At 38.4% G+C, this 9,717-nt stretch overlaps 1 long non-coding RNA gene across 1 annotated transcript in view; it reads left to right on the forward strand.

The window, feature by feature from the left end:
• The window catches only part of LOC141946829 (uncharacterized), a 44,294-nt gene extending 34,806 nt beyond the window's left edge, over nucleotides 1-9,488 (forward strand). The window contains exon 5 of the long non-coding RNA XR_012629943.1: nucleotides 8,276-9,488. This is a non-coding gene — a long non-coding RNA (uncharacterized LOC141946829). The remainder of the gene's footprint in view (nucleotides 1-8,275) is intronic.
• The last annotated feature ends 229 nt before the right edge of the window (nucleotides 9,489-9,717 follow it).

Below are 9,717 nucleotides of genomic sequence, written 5' to 3' on the forward strand. Positions count from 1 at the left end.
GAAGAGGGCCCGTGATAGAGAGAAATTATTTTTACTTTGGCAGCAGCTTTCTACTTTTATCTTTTCCCTAAATGTCTGGGATGGGTCCAGGCAGCTCTCCCCACTTTCATAATCTCTCTTCACATCCCTCGTGACCCTGAACTCTAGTCAGCAATCTGATGTCTGCCATAAGAGCACCTCCCATGATCCAGAGCCATGATCAGACTAAGGTGGTGTAACACCGTGCATTACTTTACCTACTTACCATGCTTGCTCTGCCGCTTTCTAGGAACTGGACACCCGCGCCAGGTTTTTCTCACAGAATAATGACAGATAGCGCTGCCACCTTCTGCGTGTCTCTCCTCCTTGCTCCTCTGCCCTTCTTCCTCTCCCAAACTTTTGTGGTTCAGTCTCCTGACTGGTGCAATTTAGCCAAGATACAGGAGACTTATATTCAGCCTCTGCCTGAGGCAATTTGAACTTGAATCTCTTGCCCCCTGAATTAGCACCCTACCCAAGAGATTATCAGGTGTTCTGTAAGGAGTATGACCCGAGTCCTTTCTTTGAGTGGGAAAGCTTGCACTTGACTTGCCAGCCTTGTCGTGGAGACACTCACCTGGGTGGGGAAACCACATCTCCCAGGGCCTACCCCAATAAATACTTAATACAAAGTAGGGAAGTATTCCCTGGAAGAGAGTAAGAGAACCCAGGTTTCTTGCTCTCAGTGATGCTTTGAGAGCAAGCACACATGGCAATCCAGTTAATATTTAATTATTCCCTACAACCTGGAACAGCTCCAGCGGGATGGATTGAAGAGAGCCCCTGTTCCACAAGATCCTTTTAGACTGTGCTGTTCTCGCTTGGCTCCTGTGGGTCAGCTCCCCTCATGCCCCAGAGCGGCAATGGCAGCTGCCTCAGCACCACCGACACTTTATGGGACTAGGTAGTGAGGACACACGTGGAGGCTGGCGGGAAGGGAAGGAAAAGGTGCTCCTGAACATACTTTTGTTATCCATGGCAACAGGTTCTTGTATCCTTAGGTGAAACAAGCACCTGCCACTGCTGCCTCAGTTACCATTCTGGACAGGTGTGAAATGAAGATGTGGTGGAGTGAAAAAAAGTCTGTTAAAAGACAGGGCAGCAGGCTGGGGCACTATAAGGGAAATTGCTTTTAAAAGTGGAAATACAACAAAAATAGACTAAAGAATCTTAAAAGACAAAATCAATGCCAAAGCAGAGGAAGCCAGAATGACTTCCAGAGCTCAGCTATAGGCAGTTGTCCCCCAACATAAGCCAGACACTGTCAGTATGTGGGAGACATCCAGGAATTTTCTCTCCTACAAAAATATTAGGGACATTATATATTTTAACTGTAATGGAAAAACTAGAGCTGTAGTGCTCAGTTCCAAAGGAGAACACTAACCGTTGGAAGCGATGTGGTACAGGGGTCTGTGTGTGCACATGTGTGTGTGTGTGGCTGCTCCCTTCTCTCCTAGGGATTCTATAGCTTCCTTCATTCTTCGCTTCTCTCATATTACAGAAAGAAGGTAATTTTTCCTGGCCATTTACTAAAGCTCATTAAAGACTGAAGAGAACAAACAATGCTACTCCTTAGAGACTACCATTCAAAGTCATTCTACAATTCTCTGTTCTAACGCTTGAGACAAATTAATTATTCCTTAGTGAAAAGTGTATAATTCCTATTCTTCATTTTTAGGGTGGGGAGTGGGGAATAATAATAAGAAGTTTATATCTGAGTCGAAAGCTGTCTGTGCTGAAGGGAAATGAGAAAAAATGTGTGTTCCAAGAAGAGTAAAAGCAATTATTCTAATAATAATTCTAGGGATATTAATGTCTTTTTAAAGTAGATTGCTTTCAAATAAACACCAAAGTTGAAGGGATAGGAAAGGCTGGTTTATTTATTAATCATTCCAAAAGTGCATTTTTCTAAATGAACAAGTGCATGAGCAACTTCGCTGGCACATGTTAAATTTAGTTAAACGGCAACTTGTAAATGTCTAAAAACTTCTGTAACCAGAGACTAATTTGTTTAACGTGTTGAAAATGTTATGTGGATGTGAGGAACTACATATTAAACTTCAAAGCAAAATGCTCCAGAGATTACACCATCTTAAAGACTGCATATTGGAAGGCCTTTATACATTAAACATAAAGGATTTTTAATTCTCTTATATTTTGAATACTTGTCAATCTGTGTGACTCATGCTTAGGATTGTAAACTGTCATTTAAGGTGTGATGTCCAAGTTGAGGCCCGGACCACGATTTGCAAGGGGCTGGATTTTCTCTTTCATCTCTATTAATTAATCCTGTCTCAGTTTGCCCAGCGTACACTTCTGTTGACATCACCTTTTCCATATACTTTAAAGAGTCCCCAGAGAGATCTACTGCAGAACAAAAACTGGACAGAGAATACATTTGGAAACCATTTTATTTCTCAATTACCAACCAAAACGTATGGAAGAGATTTACACTCTATCTGATTTACACAATAATTATACTTTGAAAGCTTAGAAATAAATGGCTTGATCCTTGAAATCATTAGTTACTATACCAAATGTAATTGGTGTAAACTAATGAGTTTACTGGATGGCTGACCCTTAATTACTGATTATAGTTAAACTCTAGCCAATCAAAAATGAGTTTACTTATAAAAGTACAGTATAGTATTAACAAGCATTACATTTCCAAGTAAGCAGCTTTATGATTAGTTGTAGCACACAACTCAAGCCTGTTCAGGGCTATCAAAAGCAGCTTTTTAATAACAGTGCACTAAGCAACCATCAGTCTCTTACCTCAGCGTCTATCAGACAAACAGAAAGAAACCACAGAATTAATCATCTCATGCAATAGAAATAAAGCATCTGGGCCAGATCCAGGCGGGATATACACAGCCGCCTTAGTCAAAAGAGCTGCAAGAGGCTGGGGATTCGCTTTAAGATAGGATAACAGACATGGGGAATTCTGGCCCTCTGTGGGAGCAATATGCAGTATGGAAGTTAAATATTGATCGATTGTGTGCACTCCTGTGCGATAGGAAGAAGCCTATCGACAAAATAGGTTTAATAATTCCTTGAATTGAGGAGGATTCCTTGAGCAGATTCAATACGTGGTGATATGACATTTGGTTACGTACTGGCAATCTGAAAAATTCAGAAGTCATGACTCCTCTCTACATATTAGATCAAATGAAGAACCATTTTAAAAATGAATACTAAATGGGAAGAAATTATTTTTATTTGTTTCTGGTTGATCTTTAAGAATTAATGTTTTTGCCTAACCAGGAAGTCTCAAAATTCCTATTAAAAATGTTGAAAGCAGATTTGTGTAAAGACCATGATTACAGAGTTGGGACTTTAAATAGGTACACCACATATTTTGAGAAAATCATAGGACTTTACAATACTTACAGTCACATGCTTAAAGGTACTTAGGCAAGTGACACTGATGTTTTAAAGATGTGCAAATTCTCCATCTCCTAGAACTTTCCTGTGAATCCTAAACTTCAGATAGGAGACTGATGCTGGAAGGCCCAAGCATTAGATCAAGTCTGATGCACTGCTGCTATGGAGATGTAGTTGGAAGAGTATGTGTTTGCTGGAGCTCTGTAGCCTGTGTGCTCTTCAGATGACCTGATGGACCTCACAGCTGCCAGGATTCATTCTGTCAGGATTACAGGTCTCTCCCATTTCTGCTCTTCTCTATGATGTTCTCTCTGGTGCTCGCTTTTCACAAAGGGCTAGGCTCAGCAGAGGACCAACCTAATCTGAGGGCTCTTTGGCAGAAGTGCTGTAACACTTGCCCATTTATTAGTATTAAAATTTTCTTAAAACTCAGAAAATGAAGAATGAATTAGTTCTTCAAATGTCTGCACATGAGTTAAAGTGAAATTCATGCATTTACTGAACTCCTATTTGTGAAATGTGTCTGGGATCAAGAAAAGGTTAAAGTTGTTTACTGCCTTCAAGCTCTGGTCTTAGAAGTTAATTCAGAGCTGTGCTGTGAGCAGCTACAGAGAGTAAGTCCTTGGAACAGTGAATTGCTGGTTTGATATCAAGGTCCTTGGGCCTTAATAATAAAATTAGTTTGTTTCTTAAGGAAATCCTGGCAGGGACTTTATGGTCATATAAAGTCATTAGGCTGTTTTACAACATAACTTTAAAGATGCTTTGGAATGATCAGAGTTTGTGGGAAGGGATCGTATTTTTTATTATTTGTGGGATATCCTTAGCTGTCATAGCTACAACATTGCCACTTGGAATAGCTGCTCTACAGTTCAAAAGAAAAGACAAAAGATCTGTTGAGGCCTAAGTCAGGCAACTGGTGCATACCTGTCAACCCACTGTTGAGTTGAATGGATCCCATGCACTTCCTGACAATCAGCTCCAATTTTGCAGGAGCTGGATACCTGGGGTAATCAAGGTGTTTTATTGCAATTCCACAAGAGCAGATAGCCTAGGAAGCTTTACAAGTTCTGCTTTTCACAGTTCTCTGTTGGAGGGTTCAGTGGTGAGCGATTTGAAAAGTCATGGAAAAGGAAGAAGGCGTATTTTCCAAAACTTCGAGATCCTGTGAACTCAAAGACAGGGGAAACGTTAAACTAGTCAAAAACCTGCCTCACCACCCCCCGCACAGCAGTGCTGGTAAGAACAATGCTGCCATTTCTGCTCTGCAAATGCTGAGGCAACACCCTCCAATGGAGAAGAAGGGAGACAAGGAACCATTGATTAGGGAGGAGGGGAACACACTATGGACAGGTTCACCCTCCCCAACCTGCCACCCCTGTGGCACAGAGGAAAGGGGGGGCTTCTGGATGGACCAGCAGAACAAGCACTGTAGGGCCTCGCTTCTCTCCTTTTCTGTGAACCATGCCTAACTGCTTCTGGGAAAGAAAGCATCAAGCCCCATCTTGTTCATAGAAATACAACATATTTTAAAGCTGTAGTTAATGGATAAACTGTTTTCTGATTGGATGAGCTGCACAATAAATCTCTTCCTGAGCCAAGTGCAATGCAGCTTATTCAGTAACAGTGAAATGAGCCACTGTCACTTTGCTGCACTTGCATACATCAGGCAAAATGCTTCCATCTTCATCAGTCTTTTAGTGAAATAGAAATAAAACAATTGTAACAGAATGGTGTCACTGGATCTGTGGCACCTGCTTTAAAAATAAATCTCCTAGATTTGTCTTCACTATTACTTTCAATAAATGTCCTAGCATTGCCACAGCATTTATCTAGCAGCAGGAAACCATTATCCTATGACAACAATCTATTCCATTAACATTAGCTCTTAATTGTAAGATTGTTTATAAGACAGCAAAAGCTACTGAATCATAGTAGAATGATAAAAAGAGTTATGGTCATGGAGTACAGTAGTCACTCCAGTTCTGAAAAACAACTTAAGAAAAGTAGAGGGCTATATTTTTATATGAAAAATAATGTAATATTCTTACACAAGAAAATGTTTCTAAATAATGGATTACATCAGCAAAGTAACTATTAAAGAGTTAATGTTAAAAACTGGTACTAAGAAACTCTTGCTTTGATAAATGGTATGACTAAAAAACTGAATAGAAAGCTTAGAAACTCTTCCTGAAAGCAAGGCTGCGCCGAGTCAAACAGAGAAATCATCATAACAGAAGCACATTTGTCTGGCAGAGTGAACAGAAGGAATGTTGTAGAATTGAGATATGAAGAACCTCACTGCAGAATAGAAGGAGAACTGTCATTCTGATTGTTTGTCATTATTGTTTCATGTCCAGTTAAGTGAACTTAGAATGACAGTTGTGTCATAACTACTGGCATCTATGTAAATTTCAAATCAAATATGATAGAGGCATTTCTGCCAGACACAAGTCACCAGGCTGCTCTTCCTCTTTATTTTTGTAACCCTCCATTTTCTCATACTGTGCTGCTAGCCCTTAAATTAAAAAGACAACTTCAACAGGAGATCCCTGTAATGTGTGTGTTTCAGTTCTCAGTCCATACCGTGCTTTTTCTCAGCACTTTGAAACAACAGCTAATGTCAAATTTCCATCTGAAACAGTCACCACAAACATCTAGATGTATTAGCTAAAACTATGCCTTCCTGACAATGACATATCATACAACAAAATCCCCCGAATCTCTAGGTTGTGGACCTCCCCTGAAGACCTACAGCGAAAACAGCTCCAATGTTCCCTCACTGGCTTACTACAGTCCAAGCCAGCTATCACAAGGGTCTTCTCTGTGGATAGGTGCAAAATAGGTGGAAAAGATCAGTCATGGACCTTTCTGTAAATTATAGCATCATTCAGAGGTTATGGGAACTTCACAAGGATATCAGACGTACTCCTCCATGGCAATGAGTTACAGTAAATAACTCATTTCCTGGATACACACATAACAGGCAGATATTCTAATGACATAGGATTTGCTACTGGACACACATCTTTGAAAATAATTTTAATGCAATTATAAAGGTATTATGTGTGGACAACACCATCAAAAAATATTAAACATGCTGTTTATTCACTCAGGCATAATACTAATTTCTTCTGCATATTTAAACTTACTTGGCTAATTAATTAAATAATAGAGGCTAGAGATAAGTTTTCATTTTTCATTGTAACACGTTATTCCAGAACATTATTTTTACTAAATTCTGCATGGGACTGTTTTCAGAAATCATACCAAAGCGCAGCTACGTTCTTCAAAAGATGTTCCTTTGACAAAGGAAATTTTAAAAAATGTCTACAAGAAAAGAATAGTTAGCTCTGAGCAGAAAACATTTAATGTTTCGATGATTTCTTGTCTCAAAGGGGAGACAAGTTTACTTTCTCTGCTGAAATTTTTTTGAAGTGAATTCTGACTGAAAAGAAGTGGCAGTGATTTAACAAAAACCTACTGTTATAAAATATGATGTATGTTCAGAAGCATAAATGATGGTGTTAGAAACATGTATCTCTGCATTAGGTAAGAACATTTTTGTCAGTTGAATTACTCAGACTTTTTTTTTAAAATTCCTTTCCAATTGATCTTTTTTGGGCTGTAAATTTAAAGTAGCTCAGTGGCTACTTTTATCTATAATTTGGGCCTTCAAACAGCACCAAATTGTGCTGTCCCATCCTCTAACCTGACCATTTGTTATGGTGAATAGTGAGTAGAGGCAACATGTTAATGCAAGTTCTATAAAAGTATCTGTAAAGGAAACATTTTACTTTAAATGGTAAATTCTATATGAGTTTACATTTTGAAGTATTTGTCAAAGGTTTTTTTTCTTGTTAAAGATGGTGACATCTGAATCATAAAAATACTTCATTCATGTTTATATTTGTGACAAAATATCACTCTACGGATATATCATCCCAAAAATCAACTGTCAGTATATGTTTAAGAATATCAAAATAATTTTAACTGATTTGCTTAAAAAGTGCCTTGTTTTACTAGACTGTGGAATGTAAAGCCCTCTTTCAAAATTCATATAGCATTTCCAATTGTAAGACTGTTTTATGTAGTGAACTTATTATTACATGTGCATATTCTAGTGGTCTCTAGAGACTTTTAATTTAAAACATAAATTACATATAATTTCAAACTCTGATGTCTTTGACTTTAGTCGCAGAACTCACTTCCAGGACTTTCTGCTACTGATGGCTTGTGGTAATATATCAATTCTCCCAACAGGAATGTGCACAGGACAAATTAGTGAACGTAATTTTAGCCATATGAGGTCATTACAAATATAGCCTTAGCTCTTCCTAAAGTGGACTTCATTGTTAATATAAACATATATCTATAATTACTGACATTTATATTATTTGGCTCCTGTCCTAAGTTATGGATACAGTGATGATAAAAGGGTCTTGCAAACCCTTACCTAAGCGAACCATGCTTACTAATTACCTTCCATGGTTCTGGGTTCCTGTAAATAAAGTTACTCATGTATTTATAAGCAAGTCAAAATCTATACACATATTTCTAAAAGTGAATTATCTTGCTCTTTGGGGCAAACAGTGCTGTCTACTGCTAGGAAAAGAAGACTGAGAGTAAAGCCATCCAGGATTCTTCCCAGCTTCTGCCAGGATGCGTACTCTCCCATATCATTGGATGTCTGATTGAAATACTTAATCCAGTCACATTTTTAAATTGTTTGGGGCCCTAAACCAGAAGATCCTATGCAAGTAAAGGGATGCATTACTTTAAAGTAACAAATGGCTGTTGATTTTTCATCACTGTTTCCAAAGAGACTGGGGTCAGAGGGTTTGTTTTAAATGTCTAATTGTTTGTTCAAAAGGTGTAGCTCCCAAGACACAAGGACTAGCAAAGTGCAGCATGGAAGATCTCAAGACAAAGCAGCAGCCTCAACATTTTTCTCTAATGAGAAAAGGAGAAGACTGTCGAGGTCCCATAGGAATGCAGTATATAGGGAGAGAACCAAGACTCCTTTCATGAATGGAGAGATAACCCTGATGAATTCTGGACTACCTGCTATCTTACAGGCACGTCTAGGTTTAAGAATGATTTGGATCACAGGCTGTAACATTTTCCAGACATTCAGATTGCAACTACTAAGCCAGCAATTTTATGCTTTCCTTTCCCTGACTCCAACAGTACCGCGATATAAGCAGCCAGATTTTCTTCTGCATTGTGTTTTTTATCCATTCAGCCAAAATTAACAGTCTTCAAGGATAACGTATGCCAAGTGAATTTAAATCCTGCGGACTCAAATCGACCTAAAGTTGATGGATACATTCATGCCTACTGCTGAAATCTACCAATTACACAGAACTATGTTAACTTACCATAGAAACATCTCATCTAATAGCACAGATGATGTTGAACTAACTAATTACATTATGGCACATAGACAATGAAAAACATAACGAAGATGACAGCACAGCAACAGCAGATGCTGCACAAAAGAAAAATTAGAAAAATATTGCTCTGCAAAATGCTCTCAGTTAAGGTTTCCTCTGTTAAAATTAATCACAAAAATTAGTGAAGATCAGATTTCAGAAAAAGATATGAACATTGTAATGGTATTTGGAAGATGTCATTAAGCCATTTAAAACTCTGCTCCTTGTGAAGGTAATTCCCAGTTTTTGTACCACTATCAGTTTTAAGACTAGTAAACATTTTAGTGCCTATGGCAGAGTTTCTTGGTAGAATATCTTTTCCAATCAGGAGAGGTCCTGATGGCTCTTCCAGAGTCTGAATTTGGTAGCTTCCAGCCATTACAGGCTTAGATAATTAGACAACTTAGATTTTATTTTAGCTTGGCATTCGCTCTATTCTTGTGCTCTTAGCTGTCAGAGAGCGAGAATAACAGTGACTGTCTATTATCTGTAGCATGCCTTGTTACTTTATATATTTTAAATTGTACCAGATCCTAAACAACAAATCTAAAACTGCTGAGTATGTTTAAATGTAATACGTACATGGAGATTACATCCAGATGATATATTTCATAGACCTATGCTAAAAAAATACATTCTTTTTAACCACAATACCGGTCCTCTCCCCCTTTTCCCTGCGGAAGCTCTCCACCAGCTCCCAGTCCGCTTTATGCACAGACTCTGAACATATCCCAGTCTATGGAGAAAGACAGATACAGGGTTTTCTCCTGCATTTAAATGATACCTGTGGTACCATTCGAATTTCAATACTTTATTTGCTATATAATTAGAAACAAAACATACCTACGCATCCCGGGGTTTTCCCAAGCCTTTTTTTCCT

Source organism: Strix uralensis, chromosome 8, assembly GCF_047716275.1.
Source record: "Strix uralensis isolate ZFMK-TIS-50842 chromosome 8, bStrUra1, whole genome shotgun sequence".
In the NCBI taxonomy this organism is placed as follows: Eukaryota; Metazoa; Chordata; class Aves; order Strigiformes; family Strigidae; genus Strix; species Strix uralensis.